Source organism: Panthera pardus, unplaced genomic scaffold (genome assembly GCF_024362965.1).
Source record: "Panthera pardus isolate Hobbes unplaced genomic scaffold, ASM2436296v1 HiC_scaffold_2, whole genome shotgun sequence".
NCBI lineage: Eukaryota > Metazoa > Chordata > Mammalia > Carnivora > Felidae > Panthera > Panthera pardus.
Genome location: NW_026526765.1, coordinates 38,796,361 through 38,815,424, shown reverse-complemented (window position 1 = coordinate 38,815,424; position 19,064 = coordinate 38,796,361).

Below are 19,064 nucleotides of genomic sequence, written 5' to 3'. Positions count from 1 at the left end.
GCCACAGTGTTGACTGAGATGGCGACTTTGACAAAGTATGCCCCTTGCCCACAGGGAACCCAGAACAGCTAATAAATAGTATTAGGACATGAAGCAATACAGACCAAGACCAGGGCTCTTCAAGGCCAAGGGGGTTCAGGAGAAGCATGTATCTGGCACACCATCAATTCAAGAACATATTATTTTTGACATGGTTGTGATGCAGTAATCTGAATTTTACAAATGCAACGCTCTGTATAACCATTGCTTATTAAATGCCAGAAGCAGGAGGAGAAGCGATTAGGTATGCTGATTTTCAACTACAATAAATGGAATAATAATGGGTGTTGGAAGAAGACAAATGAAATAGAAAATAGGTTAGTAGTTCATGATTTACCACGTGGCATAGAAACACTTTCTGAATGGTAATCACCCGTTGTCATAGAAGAATGCATTTAAACAGAAGGAAAAAGTGAAAATGATACTTCACCACATTTTAAGACCTCATAATCAAGGGAATGAAAGTGCTGAAATATCAGTAAAGTACCCTGCAAACATTCTGTCAAAGGCTTCCTAAGGAAGATACCCTGGCAGCTCAAAAAAGAGAACGTCAGTAATTCAAAGCTTTCCTCTATTTTGATCAACCCAGTGAAAATCAGGTCTTCTTGTTTTATGATTCTAATGGTGCTATATGCCATTAAATAGCAGAAACTTAAGCTTATGGCCATCTACTGGGTGTTTGAAACTAACATTTTTCAAGGCAATTAATAGAACAATGTCCATGGGAATTATTGATATAGGTACTAATATAAGAACAAAAAAAACACCCTTTTATGGTGAGTATAAAAGAGAACCATTTTTTTTCTGTGTTTGACTATTGTGTTGAATCATTACAAATATGTTCATAAATATTAATTGATCTGTCACTTATATGTGTACACACATATACATCAGTTCCTCATTTGCATGTATATGTGGGAAGACAATGAGAATTAATACAAAGTAGCTGTTTAGCTTTTAAAACATTGTGTAAATGGAAAACTAAAAACCATTACCACTGGATCAATTGCACACAATAAATAAAATAATCTACATTTATTTGAAAGTTACTTTGTATAAAATAATGAAGTAGACTTCAAATGCAGAAATGAGAGTCATAAATTAGTATGGCTCTTATCAAAATACTTAAGGAAATTTTGAAAATACAAAGTGACTTGTCTAAATTGGAAAAAGGATTCTAATATCTAAAATATACGTGTGTCAAACACCATTAAATTTGAGAACATTCTTGGAATGAATATGATATATTTTTATATAAAGAGAGAATACTTATTTTAGTATGTTAAAGCTACATTTATAAATACATTATTCACATATTGCCAGCAATAGTAGCAGGAATATATTTCTGTTACTAATGACATGTTCAGTATTATGTCAGTACATTTTTTCCATTTGGTTTTGTAGTGTAGTTCACCATTTGGTGAACTAGACTTGGAATATCATGGGAGAGTGAAAATAGGCCTTCCTAAATCGGAAATACATGGGAAAAAGTAAACATACACTTTGTTGGTATTATATAAATTCATATTCATGAATGGAGAAAAGAATGAAATGATGCTGTTAAAATTATAGAAGCTGAATATGATTACGCTCCTGAGCAGAACTTGTCTTCCTGGTTCACCTCCGTCACTAATCAAATTTTCTCTTATTTCTATAAACTTATCACCTCACTTTGTTATATATTCTAAAATTCCAGTTGTGTTTTTTGCTCTTTCAAAGCATATTTATTGAGTGACTGATATGGGGAAGGCATCCTAAAAAGTGCTGCAAAGGATAACAATATTGCTATGACCTGCGTCTGTGATGCTAGAAATTTAACCTCCAGTGGGAGGAAGGTACATGTTATTCTTGGAGTGGAGATGGTTTAGAAACAGTCATTTATATATTAGTATAGATTAATTTCATAGTTGCTTTCCTTAAAATATCTCAAAATGCTGCTATTGTTTGTGGTTATTAATATGGTCTGTCTTTCCATGTAAATTATAAATTCTTCCAGTTAAGGGACAAAGCCAGAGATGTCAGTATGTGTATTCAATACTTCTTTCTAAGCAAGGCTGTTCTAACTGGGAGTCCCACTCTAAGACTGAACCTTTTATATATCTCAACATACAAATATGCACATTGCTTCCTGCCAAAATATTTTCTTTATCATCAAAGGAAAAAGGGAATACATTCAGTTTCTTTACTAATATCAAGTGCAAGAATTCTTCCTTGCTATTTGTACTATTTGGTGAATTCTTACTCTGGTTTCATTAATACAGTGCAGAGTATCATGCTTGTTCTCAGAACACGAGTTCTGTAGTCTCTGAGGGTTGTAATTAAGGTAGTAAGAAAACACACGACGAATCACCAAACTTCTTTTGCTTTTTTCTCTAGTTTTATATTATGTCAATACCTTAAGAAAATACTTATTTGAAACACTGAATATGTGCAGTTACTTGTTGATAATAGAAATTTCTAGTACTTGATTGTGGAATCTCAGATAATGACTGAAGCTGATCAACTAACTAGTAACAGCAAACAACACTTTGATGCATTGCTATAAAAATTTAAGAAACTTCAATTTTTATTTTAAATGGTTGATGTTGATGGATTTCTATTTTATAACGGATTAACACCAAGATGACATTAATAACAAGTAATATTTTTGAGAGGTTATTCAGTTTCAAGTGATGAGAGATTTATTGGTACTGTCTCCTTACAATACTGCAAGAATTGTACTATATTATCTTATTTTATAGATTAGAAACCTGAGCTTTAAATAATTTAAATAAATTGCCCAATGTGACACCCAAGTGACAAAACATACACTTAGACTCAAGATATCTCTATATGAAACATGGATTTTAACTTCATAATTTGGAAAAAAATAAAGTACACAGAAAAGTTGTAAGGATAACACAAGAAGCTCACAAATACCTTTCACCTAGATTCTCCAGTTATTAAAATTTTGTCATATTTAAACACATGCACATACACACTTATCAGTAGCATTTATTTTATACATGTATGTTTATAAGTATATACGTACATATATAACATTATAATATTTATTTTTTAATCATTTGAATGCAATTTATAGACATTATACCGCTTTACGCCTAAATATTTCAGCAGGTATCTCCTATGAAGGGCATTTTCCTATGTGATCATTGTAAAATTATCAATTCAGGAACTTTAGCACTGATATAATACTATCATTTAATGTACAGTTCAAGTTCCAATTTTGCCAGTTATCCATAAAAATATTTGTAGTCTCTAAACCAGTCCTTTAATCTGCAAAATGTATTTCAGACTTTCTGTTTCTTCTATGACATTGTAATTTTGTAGAGTACAGGCTGTTTTCACAATATTCCTCAATTTGAGTTTATCTGATTGTTTCCTCATGATTCAGGTCAAGTTATATGCTTTTGTTAAGAGCACTGAATACCTAATGACTATTTTTCTCAGTGAATCATATCAAGAGGCACTGAAGTCAGTTTGTCTCATTATTACCGCTATCAACATTGATCATTAATTTGCTTGAGGTCTTTGCCAGGTTTCTTCACTATGAAGTTATTTATTTTTTTCCTTTGAAACTGGTAATATGTAGGACATACAATACCATGTAAATAATGTCCACCATCAAACTTTAATCCAATGTATCCATTGGTAATTCTTGCTCAGATTATTACTATGGTGATTGTATAATGGTGATTTTTAGTAATCTATTGTATTTGTTTCCTAGGGCGCCCATAACAAAATTCCATAGACTTGGTAACTTAAACAGAAATTTGTTATTTAATTCTGGAGGCAGGTTTGTTTTTCAGGGAGGCCTCTCTCCTTGGCTTGCAGATGGCACCTTCTTGCTGTGTTCTCACATGATTGTCCCTCTGTCTGTGTTGTCTGTGTCCTAATCTCTTTTTATAAGGACACAAGTCATATTGGATTAGGCCTTATCCTAACAACGGCATTTTAACTTAATTATCTCATTTATCTTATCTTATTTAAAGGTCCTATCTCAAAGTACAGTCACATTCTGGGGTATTAGAGTTTAGGGATTTAACATATGAATTTTTGGGAGGATACAATTCAGCCATAACACCTATAATTTATTCCATATTTATTAGGTATAGGCCACCTTAAGAAAGAGCCTCCTCATTTTCCCCATTTATGTATATGCATATGTATTAGACATGTATACGTATGTGTATACTCTCAGTATAGACTCATGGATTCTTGTTCCATTAATGGGTTATAATCCATTATTATCACTATTCATTTTCAGACTATAACTGTTCCAGATTTGACTGGTGGGAAAATGTTCAAGCTGACGCCAGTGTCATTTTTATCTGATGCCCTAATTGGTTGAGACCTTCCTTACTTTCTGAAACAAATGTATGTTGAGACTCGTCTCATATTTTTCCTTGCCTTAACCCTAGAGTCAGCCATTTCTTAAAGAAATCCTGATTCTTTTTAGTATGTAATGGCCAGGCGAGAACACACATTCTTAAGCATTTTATGAAAACAATGTCACAATGTACAAAATAGGATTTAGTGCAACCTTAATTAAATATTGATTAGATAAATATATTTTATAATAAGGCCAAATTTACTGAAACATGGGATCCAAGTGGGAAAATAAAAACAGAAGACCGTCATGATGAAAAAAGACTAAAAACAACTGTGGATAGAATAACGGGGGTATCGTGGGATATAGTATTTTAAGTGCAAACTTTAAGAAATACAGAGGAACTCAAAATATTTTCAGCCCCTATTTTTGGAAAGTGGAACCGAACAGCACAATCTTCCTAATTGCTCTTCTTTTTAGGCCTCTGAGTCTTCATATAGATTTCTAATCTGCTTTCTTGGTAAATCAAGTTATAAAAGACCTTTAGAGTAATGTTCAACAATCAGGACTAAAATGAGAGAATAAATTCAAATACTGCTAGACGAATAGGGAATATTGCTGACATAAGTTGTTAATAATGAAAATACTGACCAGCAGAGAAACTCACTGATGTAGGATCTGTCTGAGAGCATATTGATTCTTGAGTACATTAATCCCTTATAGAGAGGAATTAATGTCAAGGAGTGAGTCATGGGCCAAAATATAAGATACTTTCAAATGTGTTCTCAGAGCTTACAGTGTGCTCATCTGTTGCAACCCCCTACTTGTTAAACAATTCAAATGCTTTCTAAAACCTGATCCTATGATGCATCAGGGAGAAGAAAATACTCTGAAAAGAAATTTCTTTCCTCTTCACCATTTCAAGGCAGCAAAGTACCAATTAGCACTTGGGAGGAAGTGATTTATCATTTTATATAAGGATGCCTTGAAAGAGAAACACATATGTTAAGAGTATAATAGCTCTCATTTATTATACCAGATACTATCCCTTCATATTTTTTGCATTGAATTTGTACAACCACCATATTACACAGCTATTATTATTTCTATTTTATAGGTGTGGAAAATTAGTCCTGGAATTGTTAAATAATTTTAGGCATGCCATACATCTTTTAAGATGTAGATCAAGGATTCAAACACAGAAAGCCATGTCTCAAAACTTTGCATTTTATTATTCTGCACTGCTGTCTTTTATAATATCTGGTTACTTATGAGTGATATAAAAATGATCCAAACAAACTTACTATTGTAGGAAGTTCGATTTGGTTGGTCACCACATTGATATGGTATTAAAGTACTGTCTATAAAAATATCATTAGGCACTTCTATTTCCAGGAAGATGGAGTAGATGTTCTTTTACCTAATCCTCCTACAGAGAACAGCTAAAACCCTGGACATTACATAAAACAGAATTAAGAAGATTCTGAAAGGTAGAAGAAGTATGTAGACTGCTTAAGGATTTTGAAACATGAGCAATGACACAGCAGTGAGTTATGTGGATTTTTTTTCCCTCCACTTATTCCCCAAAGTGTTCAGGTTTCAGATTGGGAGCCAGAGTAGTTGGCAGTCCAGAAATGCCAACAAGTGTGAGAAGAAAAATCAAGAAAAGCCTGCTCTCCTAGCAAAAGAGCCAGGAAAAGGACAGTATAGCAAGATAGAAAACTTTTAGATAATAACTGCACAACTTTAGCTAAGCATCCTAGAAAACACTTCTGTTTCATTCTCACCTCTACCAGCAAAGGCCACATGGGGAATCTAAATTTCCACCTTTGCCAGTCTGTAATGAAATACCACAAACCCTCCACGAGATATTGTCAGAAAAGTCCAAGTGGGAGCTGGACTTTCATCCTCCTACCCAGGAGATAATGGGGCCTTAAACCCCATGGTGTTGGTGAAGACCAGGTGAGTCACTTGAACTTCTGCTTCAACCAGTGGTAATGAGGCATCACTCACAATTCCTGCTGGGGTTGTGTCAGAATTCTTTCATTACAATCCATCAGTAAAGAGACCATCCATGTTTGGTAACATTAGAGGCCATTCAGAGAGCAATAATGAGACACTCCTGCACCTCCCAGACAGGGTAGTATTAATGGAACACTGGTAGGAAATATGGACTTTCATCTCACCAAGTATTAATAAGCTGGAGTACCACTTTAGACAGGAACATTGTCAGAGAAGTCCTGCTATAATAGCAGATTTAAATGAGATCCAGAATTTCAGAATTTCATATATTAAAATGTCCAGATTTCACTGGAAAATTACTTGTCAAAGCAACGACCAGGAAAATTTCAATTTGATAAAAGATACTTAACAGATGTCAAAATTGAAATGATGCAGATATAAAATTATCTTATAAGGATTTTAAAGCAGCAATTATAAGAATGCTTCAATGAGCAATTACAGGTATGTTTGAAATAAATGAAAAATTTAGTGTCTCAGCAAAGAAATAGAAGATATAAAGAAGAAAGAAAAGAGAATTTTAGAACTGAAAAAAATGCAATAACCCCCCAAAATTATGGATGGACTCAACAGATTGGAGGGGGAAGAAAAATAAATCAATGAACTTGAAGATAGAACAGTAGAACTTACTATGAACAACGGGGAGAAAAGAGACTGAAAAAAAAAATTGAGTAGAGCATCAAAGACCTGTGGGGCTCTAAGCAAAGATCTAACATTCATGTCATTGGAGTTGTGAAAAGTACTCAAAAAAGTATCCAAAAAGTGATATGTACTAAAAAAATATAATGGTTGAAAACTTCCCCAAGTTGCAAATAACATAAACCTACAGATCCAAGAAGCTTGTTGAACATCAAACAAAATAAACCCAAATAAATACATGCAGGAAACATCATTGTCAAACTTCGGAAAACTAAAGACAAAGATAAAAAGTAAAAACAGCAAGAGAGAAATAATACTTTACAGAGGAAAAACAGTTTGAATGACAATGGATTTCTTATCAGAAACCAGAAAATTGGGAAGGAAGTGACACAACACTTTTAAGTACTGAAATAAAAGAACTGTCAAATGAGAAATCTGTATCTAGTTGAAAGTATCCTTTAAATGAATGGGACATCAAGATATTCTTAAATGAAGGAAAATTAACAGAATTTGTTGCCAGGAGACCTCCTATAAAACAAGGGCTAAAGGAAGGAATCTTGAAAAATAAGGAAGGAAGAAAGAACAATGGAAAGAACAAAAACATGGGTAAATACAATAGACTTTAATTCTTTTGAGTTTTCTAGATTATGTTCAATGGTTGAAGCAAAAATTATAACACTGTCTGACATGGTTTTTTAAGGAGGAACTATTTAAGACAATTACATTATAAATAAAAGTACAAGTGAAATTAAAGGGAGTTTATTCATTTGAAACCATAAAATATTGATGCCAGTAGACTGTTATGTATTTATAATACCTAGCACAACCACTAAAAATGTGTATGAAGAAATATACTCAAGATAAATCAAAACAAAATAGTAAAGAATGTTCAAATAAGTCCACAGAAAGGCAGCAAAAACAAAACAAATAAAAAACAGTGGTAAAAACAGAAAACAAAAAATAAAATGGTGGACTTAAGCCTCAACAAATCAATAATTACATTAATTGTAAATGTTCTAAAAATACCAATTAAAATACCAGAAATTGGCAGAGTGAATTAAAAACAAAACAAAACAAAATTTGGCCCAACTATATGCTCTCTACAAGAAATTTCAAATAGGAGTTGAAAAATCTCTCTAGACTCCTCTGTCTAGAAATACTAATAACTGCTTTATAATCTTTTAACAAGAAGTTTGAGAAATATGGTAAAAGTTTGCCCCTTATAAAATATAATTAAGTAGTCTGCATAAGTGAAAGATTATAAAGTCAACATATTAAAATATTGATGTTTATTGACAGAAAATAAAAAACTTGAACAAGGATATGGAAGCTGGGTAAAGAAGAAAATTAAGAGATGAAGTGGCAGTGGTCGGGTTTCCTTTTGTAAAATATCTACATCTAGTATACAAAAGAAATGAAGCAGAAAGAACAGAATTAAAATTGTGCTAACATATGAATAAAGAGAGAATTCAAGATTTTGCGAAGAAATAGTTATCTCAAAACAAAACACCATCTCATACTGAAAGGATCCAATTTTATGGGTCTAGTTTAGTTTCTGGAAATAACGAGTTCAAGTGGAGAAAATATTGTTAGCATTTTGAGCCACAATATTAGGTAGAATATACATCAAAACAATAGTGATGTTTACAGTGTGAAAACGATTTTTTAAAAAGTTTGGGGTACCTAAGAACACATTGTTGCTGCTATATTCCAATTAGGGCATTTGCAGTTACTTTGCTATTGGCAAATTCCATTCTAGTTTGCCAATAGGTAGGTATGATCTTATGCTAACAACTTCCCAGCCATTCTAATACTGAAGAAGAAGAAATTTTATCCTTACATAAATCAGTTATATAACAAAATGTACCATCCCTAGGATGTTTAAGAGCTTTACAGTGTCAGCCTATTTGACTGTGGTCAAATGGAGAAAGCAGTAAGTCTCTATGATAGAGATCTAATTAGAGATTCAAAAACCTTATTGAACTGTTGGAGGCAGAGATTTTAAGAATTTGATATTAAAATAATGCCTTAGAACTCAACATTTTAGGGAGAAAAACCCAAAAATACACAAAATAATTATAATTCCTTTCACTTAAGTTTTTTTTGTAAGTATATATCACTGAGCTAAAAAAAAAAGTACAATTTAATAATATAGATTCACATTCAATCTATATGTAATTGGAGTAAGGCTATTACCTCTTTAAATAGAAATAACAAAGAAATAAGTAGCTTTTAACATAATGTGTTGCTTGCTGGTCTTTTTCCACATTAAAAAATATAAATACAAGTTGCAAATGAAATAAGTACCTTTTAGCATAATGTGTTGTGGGAGTATTTCATTTCCCATTGCTCTGGGATTTCTCTCTCTTGTTTTTGTTGAATTTTTTTTTCATCTTGTGCAAACTGTATCTTATTAATACTTTGTTTTCCTTTTACAATATGTTTCTTTATTAAAGCTCTCATATTTTCTCACATTAGATTTGTATTTTAGTGTTTTCATTTTCTAATTTCTTTTTGTTTTTTTCTTTCCAAGAGTTAGAACCTAGCTATAGTTTTTAATTTTACATCTTCATCACATAAATGTAAAATAAGTTTATTATATGGAAAGCTAACCCATCGTCTCAGTAAAGAACCTACTTATGGCCATGCTTAGCTGCTAGACAAAACATTACTGGTATCTAGCATAATGTTTTTTGTTGACCCGTGTTTACTAAATTATTAGGGTTTGGTTTCTGACAGTGGCAATCACATCCTAATAGGTAAGCGCTTTGTGTTGTTCTTCTGAAGCTTGGGAAAAACTGTAACTTGGTTGAATTATATCCTCACTAAACTTGTCACCATTTTCATTTTCCTAGAGTCTAAAGGACTGAAAATAACTTGTAGCTTCATGAAATTGTTGTCTTTTAAGAATTAGTACTTCTCAGAATAAAATTTTCAACTTTCTTAACTTTGACAATTGTCACATTCACGTCTCACTGAGAATGTAATACCTCCCCCCCACCTTTTTTTACAGTGTATTTATTGAAGATGAGGTCCATATTTTATAAGTAGTTGACATAGTTTTTAAGTTTCTTCTAATCTATAGGTGTTCCCTTTTTCTCTCTCTCCCTCTTTTCTCTTGTCCCTTCCTCATTCTCCTGTTCTCATTCTTTCTCTCTCATTCCTTTGGTCTATTTCTCTTTTCCTTGCAGTTTCTTTGTTGAAGAAAAAAAAGTTTCCTAAAGTTTCCTAGAGTTATGATTTTGCTGACTCCATCCAGTTGTATTGTTTGACATGCACGGTTGCCCCATATCTTTCCTGTAAATTTGTAGATATTTGCTTGATCAGATTCAGATCTAAGTTTTTTAGAAAGAGAGGCACCTGGGTGGCTCAGTCAGTTAAGCGGCTGACTCTTGATTTCAGGTCAAGTCACGATCTCACGGTTCTTGGGATTGAGCCCTGCATTGGGTTCCACACTGACAGTGCAGAGCCTGCTTGGGATTCATTCTCTCATTCTCTCTCTCTCTCTCTCTCTCTCTCTCTGCCTCTCCCCTGCTCTCTCTCTTTTTCAAAAATAAATAAATAAACATTAAAAAAATAAAAAGGCAATAAACTTCATTTGTAATGTTGTGGATTTTATCAGAATGACCACAATATCTGGAAGCTTCTCATTTTGTGACACTAGCAGCCATTGGGAACTATTAAATGCATCATCTCCCTCTTTTCATTAGTGCCTGCAAAATGGAGGTATTTTAATCTATAATTCCTTCTTTATTTATTAGCTAGAATATTTCTGTAAAGAGAAACTTCCATTAAGTATTTCATTACCCATGGGCACGAATTTTATGGAAAAGGAAGGATAAGTGCTAGAATCTGTCTCATATTTACTAAAAATTAAAGTTTAACTGATTAAAACACCAGTAGATTCTATTTAAATTGAGAAGGAAATATTGAATATGATTCTTCTTCTTTTTCTTCAAATACTAATACAAGTTTTCATTAAATTCTAAGAGCAGACCTCACAAGATAAAACCAAGTAGATTTTAGAACCTCCCAAAAGAAAAAACTCATTTTCATTCTCACTTACACTGTTCTCGATGATTCTGCTCTAGGAGTATTACTGCTTTTTATCTAGATATAAGGTAGCACCTTGGTACCTTATAGCAAAAGGTTTTCAAACGTCACATGGAGGACAATAAGGAAACTAATAATTCTTTTGCTAAGATTGTCCATATTCCAGCTTTAATAATTTAATTAAAAATAGTTTGTTTAGTTTAAAAAGTTTGTTAATATCCTCAGGGATTTGTGGTTAGATAGTGTTGTTTATGTCTTGGATAAATGAAAACACTTTACCAGAGATAAGCCATAAATCTTACATCTATGATGCTTCAGGAATATAATTGGTAATTTATAATCACAGTAATTTTGAGATGTGTAACCCAAGTGCAGAGGTAATAAAATTAAAAAATTTTGCAAGTCAATCTCAGCTTTTTTGTGTATGTGAAACTATAATTAAATATTACAAAATAAAAAAATGCTAAAGAGTTATGTATTTCTCATATAAACATTTTCAACTTTCCACCTCAGCAGATTTTATATAACTACAGATATAATTGCATTTTATATTTTATGATTCATGAACATCAAAACATAAAACAAGTCTGTTTGCTTTTAGAACTTCAGAACTTTTGAAAATGGTGTACAGTTATAGTTTTTTTTATTAACAGAGATTGGATTTAGTGACTATTTCAAATAGGGGTACAGTATACAAAGTCTTATAAAGGTTTTTTATTTAAGCTTTATGATGGATTTTTGTACTAACAACTATAACTTCATAAAAATGGATAATATTCAAAAGCATGCACTGTTATTTGGATTTAAAAACTAGTTATTTGTATTCATATGTGTATCTGTGTGTCTCTGTGTGCATAAATACATAAAAGTCATTGTTAAAATCACAAGACATACATACCAATCCTTCCCTTTAGCAGCAGGTCAAAAGAACTTTTAGCTCAGTCTCTGAGGATTTCTTTTTATTACAAATATGAGAGTGGGATGTTTAAAAAAAAGGTCTAAAATTTAATAATAATAAAAAAGCTACCCAAGACTGCATTCTGCTTGATGGCTCCAGAGAGTAGAAAGAGATTATGTTAAAGCATAAATGGAGCTTTAACATTTTTAAATCCAGGAGGTCTAATCTAATCTAATCCTTTTCAATCCAATTTTTTAAAATGCATCCTAGACATCAGATTAAAGCATGTGCTTTGCTTTCTAGGCCATTTTAAACAGACTCAGCATCTGTGCTTTCTGACCCTCTATGTTGCAATTTAAAAAAAAAAAGTGATTTAGAAGAAACAAAAATAGAATGAATGCTGTGTGTGTGTGTGTGTGTGTGTGTGTGTGTGTGTGTTTGTGTGTGTATACATGTGTGTATATATTATACATGCATGATTTTGCTAAGACTGATTAGAAAATGATTACTATGTGTTTTTAAGTAAATAAAAATGGAGAATTAGAGTAGAAGCCTGTTTGTAAAGACCGTATTTTGGAGTGTGATGCACTAGCTTCTGCTTCATGATCATGCCCAGTGCTGGTCACTGCTTCCATTCACCTCATACCTACTTTCCACTGGAGCGCTAGAGGCCTGCACATACTTTATCAAAGCTGGCTCCACTTCCAGCTATTTCCAGTTTGCTTGAATTATCCTTTATGTGAAAGCTACTGCTGGGTTAATTACCTTTAATTCTTTTTCTTGCAACCCCCCTAGCTAACACAGGCCGGAGACCCCAGAGACTCTCTCGCCAGGTCTCCTTCTACACTGCAGCTTGGCCTTTAAAACACAGCGTATCCCTCTCTTTTTGCTTCTTTCCATGTTCATTACTGGAAAAAAAGAGAACGAAACACTTGCCACATGGCAATTCTTCGATGTCTCTGAAGATCCTTTATCCCCAGTTTGGAATTAAGGTACATTTACTTGAATAATTAAACTTCTACAGAATCTCTATCATCCTTTCTTGTGCGGTCCTTTTTTTTTTAGAGATTTAGCACCAAAATAATATACTTAGTTGGGTTTACGTTTTATAATTGTTACTTCCTCTTGCCATAGATTGTGAAACTGCTACTTTTAAGACATCTATTTTTTCAAACTCTGATTCTTAAAAGAGACCAGGTGCTTCTCTTGCTAAAGATCAGAAACGCATTCTGGAGGTAACTGAGCAGTCTGTCAACAGCCATTCGCTGGTTTCTGCATTAGTGCAAATCTCCCATTTCAAACCATGAGTCTAGAGCTAAGAAATATAATCTGTAATTCGGGGCTTTTATAATGTTTTGTTCATTCTGCTAATCCCAACTTCAAATGATACTGTGTTCAGCTAGATACATGTTGATTTCGTCTAAAACTTTGCTGTTCACAAAGCGACAGATCAACAGCTGTGGCATCACCCAGGATTATGATAATAAAAGGGAATCTCAGGTCCCACCTCAGACCTACTGACTAGGGAAACTGTATTTTAACAGGCTCTCCAGGCAAATTAATATGCACATGGAAGCTTAACAAAGAAGGTTTTAAAAGATTGTCAACTCCTTAAAGACAGCCCATTGTATACCCTCATAAAATGTGTGTTGAGTTGGATCTTAATACACAAGCCACTTCTATGAGGTCATAGCCAGTTCCGATTTCTGAGCTTAAAAACAATAAGGCATTGGGGAGCCTGCGTGACTTAGTTGCTGAAGTGATCAACCCTTGATTTCTGCTCAGGTCATGATCTCAGGGTCGTTCATGAGCTCGAGCCCAGCAGCGGGCTCCACACTGAGTGGTTGAGTATGGAGCCTGCTTGAGATGCTCTATCCCTCTGCCTCTGCATGCCCCCTCCCCCAACTAGTTCTTTTTTTTTTTGTCTCCAAAAAACAAAACAAAACAAAACAAAAACCAATAAAGCATTTAAATATAAATAGAAATCTAATTTATAGGCAGTAAGTTAGCAAAATGCACAATATAATAAGTGTCAATATGTATATAAAGTACAAAAAATAGAGTCAATAAAATGTATTAAAGAAACCTTTATAGAGTTCCAACTGATTTCCTGCTTTACTCATTTCTGCAAATCTATAGAATCTACCTTGAGTCTATACACTTAAATAGCATATAAGGAGAGTAATCAATGTGACAAAACTGTTAGGTTAATAAAGGAACTCCAAGTAGAGAGTTTACTTGTCAAACTATCCCTTGATTCTTCTCCTACAGGTATTATCTCCCAGAGGTAATCTTAGACTTGTTTTCTGCTGAATTTGAGAAGATTTAGTTTCCAAAATTTGTCATTTTTGTATTAAAATAGTTCCAATATTTCCTTTTTTTTTTCAGTTTTATTTATTTTTGGGACAGAGAGAGACAGAGCATGAATGGGGGAGGGTCAGAGAGAAGGAGACACAGAATCTGAAACAGGCTCCAGGCTCCGAGCTGTCAGCACAGAGCCCGACGCGGGGCTCGAACTCACCGACCGCGAGATAATGACCTGAGCCGAAGTCGGCTGCTCAACCGACTGAGCCACCCAGGCGCCCCTCCAATATTTCCTTTTTAAAACATTCTTTTTTTAAGGTTTTATCTGGTGTTATTTAATTTGTTTTTAAAAATTTAATTCTAGTGTAATTAATACAGTGTTATATTAGTTTCAGGTGTACAATATATTGATTAAGCAATTCTGTACATCACTCAGTGCTCATTGTGATAAGTATACTCTTAATCCCCTTCACCTATTTCACCTAAAACATTTTTTAAAAGTTTTTAAAAATATCTATTTATTTTGAGAAAGAGAGAGAGAGGGCATGAGTGCATGAGCAGGGGAGGAGCAGAGAGAGAGAGTGAGAGAGAAATCCCAAGCAGGCTCCCTACTGTCAGCACAGAGTCTGATGAGGGGCTCAATCTCACAAACTGTGAGATCATGACCTGAGCTGATATCAAGAGTCCAATGTTTAATCAACTGAGCTATCCAGGCACCCCTAAAACATTTATTTATTTGTTTAATTTTTTTTAATGTTTATTTATTTTTGAGCGAGCAAGAGAGAGACAGAGCATGAGCGGGAAGGGGCAGAGAGAGAGGGAGACACAGAATCTGAAGCAGGCTCCAGGCTGTCAGCACAGAGCCTGATGGCAGGACTTGAACCCACAGACCATGAGATCATGACCTGAGCTGAAGTTGGATGCTTAACTGACTGAGCCACCCAGGTGCCCACTAAAACATTTATTTTTAATACACTCTCAGAACTTCACATTATGTCAACATAAGCAAATGTGCTCCACATCCAAGTCTGCCTGCATAATAAGTATCAAACTCTTTCCAAATTAGAGCTCTTTGCCTCCCCTCCAAATCTCTCCTCTGTTGTACTTCCTGTCTGTAAATGACACCACTACTTTCCAGCACCCTCCCAGTCCAAACAACTGAAGATCAACTTAGATTCTTTTTCTAAACATTTTATTTAAATCCGAATTAGTTAACATGTAGTATAATAATGGTTTCAGGAGTAGAATTTAGTGATTCATCACTTATGTATAACACCCAGTGCTCATACCAACAAAGTGCCGTCCTTAATGCCCATCACCCATTTAGCCCATCACCCCCCCCCCAAAACCCCTCCAGTAAACCTCAGTTTATTCTTTGTATTTAAAGAATCTCTTAAGGTTTGCTTCCCTCAGTGTTTTTAATCTTATTTTTCCTTCTCTTCTCATATGTTCATCTGTTGATTTGTAAATTCCACATGTGAGTGAAATCATATATTTATCTTTCTCTGACTGACTTACTTAGCTTAGCATAATACACTCTAGTTCTATCCATGAAGATCAACTTAGATTCTTAACTCTGTTCCCTATTTCTTGTTGACAGAGTTATTGATCGAAAGAACACCTGTGATCTTAATACTGCATGGCTGCACACTTTCCCTAGTTCTTCATATGTTGTGGGATAATATTCAGTTTCCTGAGCATGGCCAATGAGCTGTTCTGGCCCTCTACCCTCATTTCCCTGCCCTATTCCCTCATATATCCAAGAGTCCACTCAATCTAAATGACTTGAAGTTCCCCGAAATACTCCATGCCTTTCTGTTCTGTGCTTTAGTTAAATTGATTCCTTTGTAGAGTTAGTATCAGAGAGGCACCTGAAAGGATGATTGGCCAGATGTGGGATTCTCCCCCAGTGCTGCTGCTGATGAGTTGTATGGCTCAGAGCCCTTTACTATTTTTTGTTTCTGAAGTGAGGATAATAAATGTATCTCATTACATTTTTCTTTACGTGATGATAGCTTGAAAAGATAGCATGAGAAAATGTATATAAATTGTTTTGTTTAATAAGCATTTAATATATTTTAGTAGTGTTGTTAGTATTACTGTCTAAAATTCAGTTCTGGTATCATATCTTTTGGGAGGTTTACTTTCCTCTCAATATAAATTAGAGTTCCTTTAGTTTCTGGAACACATCTTTATCATAATATTTATTGCAGTGTCTTTTAATACTCTGTTTTCTTTTCTGATTCCCCTTAACTAAACTGAACTACTTGAGATGACTGGGCCTTTCATTTCTCAGGACCAAAGTTCAGTATAGTACCACCCTAGAATAGAAACTCAATAAATATTAGTTATTTTATATTTCCATTTATGTTTGTAAGCTGTATATCCCAGTCTCAAAATATCTGAAAGCCTCAAACATGTATTATAAAATGATTTAGTAGAGAACTGACTGAAATCTAAAATGTAAGTACATGAGTTAATTTTAGGATACAAAAACTTTTCCCCCTAAATATGTTTTACTTAAATTTTAGAATGTTAGCTCCTACCTTGGTATATGGAGTAAAAAATCTGAAAAGTACTAATATTATTTAATTTTAATGTTTAATTTATATATCTCCATCCTGAATAAATTGTCATTAATTTAAAAATATTTGGCATACTAAAATATGTAGTAACTGGCTAAAGTTAATTATGTGTTATATGCTATTATGTGAAATATATGAAATGAATGATTATAGGATGGATATGTCTTATTATGTGTCAAATTAATAGCCTGAAGAGTTTACAACCATGGGCTATGCAGAAAATGTTACTGAAAGTGTATAGAGACTATTTAAATAGTTTGAGGATCTGTGGCAGTTCTAATGCACATTTTATATCTCTGATAGGAGTAATGAAGGACGTGGTCTGTGTTTTAGTTAATTCTGAATAACCTTTTTATTGCTAGTGTAGGTAAATATCAAAATCAATTATATATGAAATCACTTTTAAAATTATTACCAAAATGGGCAAATTCTTCCCTAATGTTTTCATTTATTCACAAAGAGCAAGAAGCACTGGGAACCTTTGATCCTATTTATAAAATATATCTAGCTACATTCTATCTGTCTATCTATCCATCCATCCATCCATCCGTCCATAACCAGCTGAGGAAATTTGAAGGGAGATACTTAAGAACTATTTTTTTTTTTCTTTTGGCAATAGTACCTAATGGGAAAGTTGTATTCAAAGCCTGGGGACAGGGGAGAATACTTAAAAGAGAGAAAATAAATCTAGACAAAATAGAAAATTGTATTTCCTGGCTCAAAATTATAATGCAGTCTAAGTCAGAAGAAAAAGAAGGGCCCTTTCTCTCTTAAAAGACCTACTGCATAATAGGAAAATCTTTGAAGCAGTATGTAAATTCTATTCCAACAAGTGCTCACACATGAAAAAGTTGATAAGAAGACCAAGAAAAATTTTGTGGATGTGAAAATGCCAGTCATCTATGATTAGAAACAACATCTACTGATTGATTTTAATTTTAACATATTTCCCTAAGGTATAGATGCTCTTAGAAAGGAAATCAAAGTAATATGAGAAATACAAATATTTTGATCCTTAGAGAACATCCTTGCATACTTCTACCCAAAGCACCTACCATCCCCACTGGCAGCTTGACAACACTCCAGACTGCCATCTACTAATTATCTCAGCTGTCAAATTTTCCCTTTGACACCATTTGCCACCTGCACCGCCTGCTGCCAGGCAGATGACAATAAAATGTAAACTTAAACTCCTGAAGGATATTTTAAAATGTCGCTGGAGAGAGGAAAACAATCTTGTGTTGTCCAACTAGAGAATACTCCTAGGTGGGAGTAGACTAAGGTTACCACAGGAAATGCCAAGCACTAATTCCTTGGGGAATTCCAAAGCACAAATACTGAAATTGTTTTGGTTCCCTTCACTCCACAGTCTACTGCTTTTACCATATGAAAAGAATCAGGGAATTATCTAACATGGAAGGCCAAAAGAGCAATTTCCATAGGTATAGTTTAGATATGAAGCCTGAAGAAAATACACAAACACTCCATGGCTCTTGCATAGTATTTTCCTGGAATTGCAAGATGGAAACAAATAATTGTTGAACATTCATGACAAAAAGAAAAATTAAGTCTGCACTGTGCCTGAACTTCCCTTAAGAACTCTCCAGATAAATTTATATTTTTTCTGCACAAGCAGACCTCATCAAACAACAGATCCCAAAGTGAAAAAAAAATCAAAGTGACTCGTATTTCTTTGGCCATAAGTTAAAGGTGTTTACTTTTCACAGCACAGACACAAAGAAAGAAGATTTGGCCAAGCCTGAAAAATTACTTTTGCGTTGCTAAACCAAAAGGCTTAGACTGAGAAGAGAGGGCTTGAGAAATCAAAGAGTAAATAGAGATTACTGCTGCATTACTTGCCTAGGAGCTTAATTCTCCCCACCAAACAAATAAGGCAAGCAACCACACCTGCTAAGCGTTGGCAGTAGAGAGGACTTGGCTCTGAAGTCAAATGGAGAAGGTGGTTTCAAAAGGAAGCCTTGAAATTTTGGACTTTCATGAGAAACTTACTTTCTCTTTTTCATAATTTCTGTCTGGATTTTTGAACCTTTGGATCAGTGCTGTGGGGCAGAAGATGTGTATAGAGGTAATTCCATGTTGAGAATGAGCTTGGAATGGCAACCAGAGCAGGCAAGATAATGCCAGGGCCAGGACCCCAGCTGCCTCCACTGGCTGCTGTAGGGATGGGGAAGTTCAA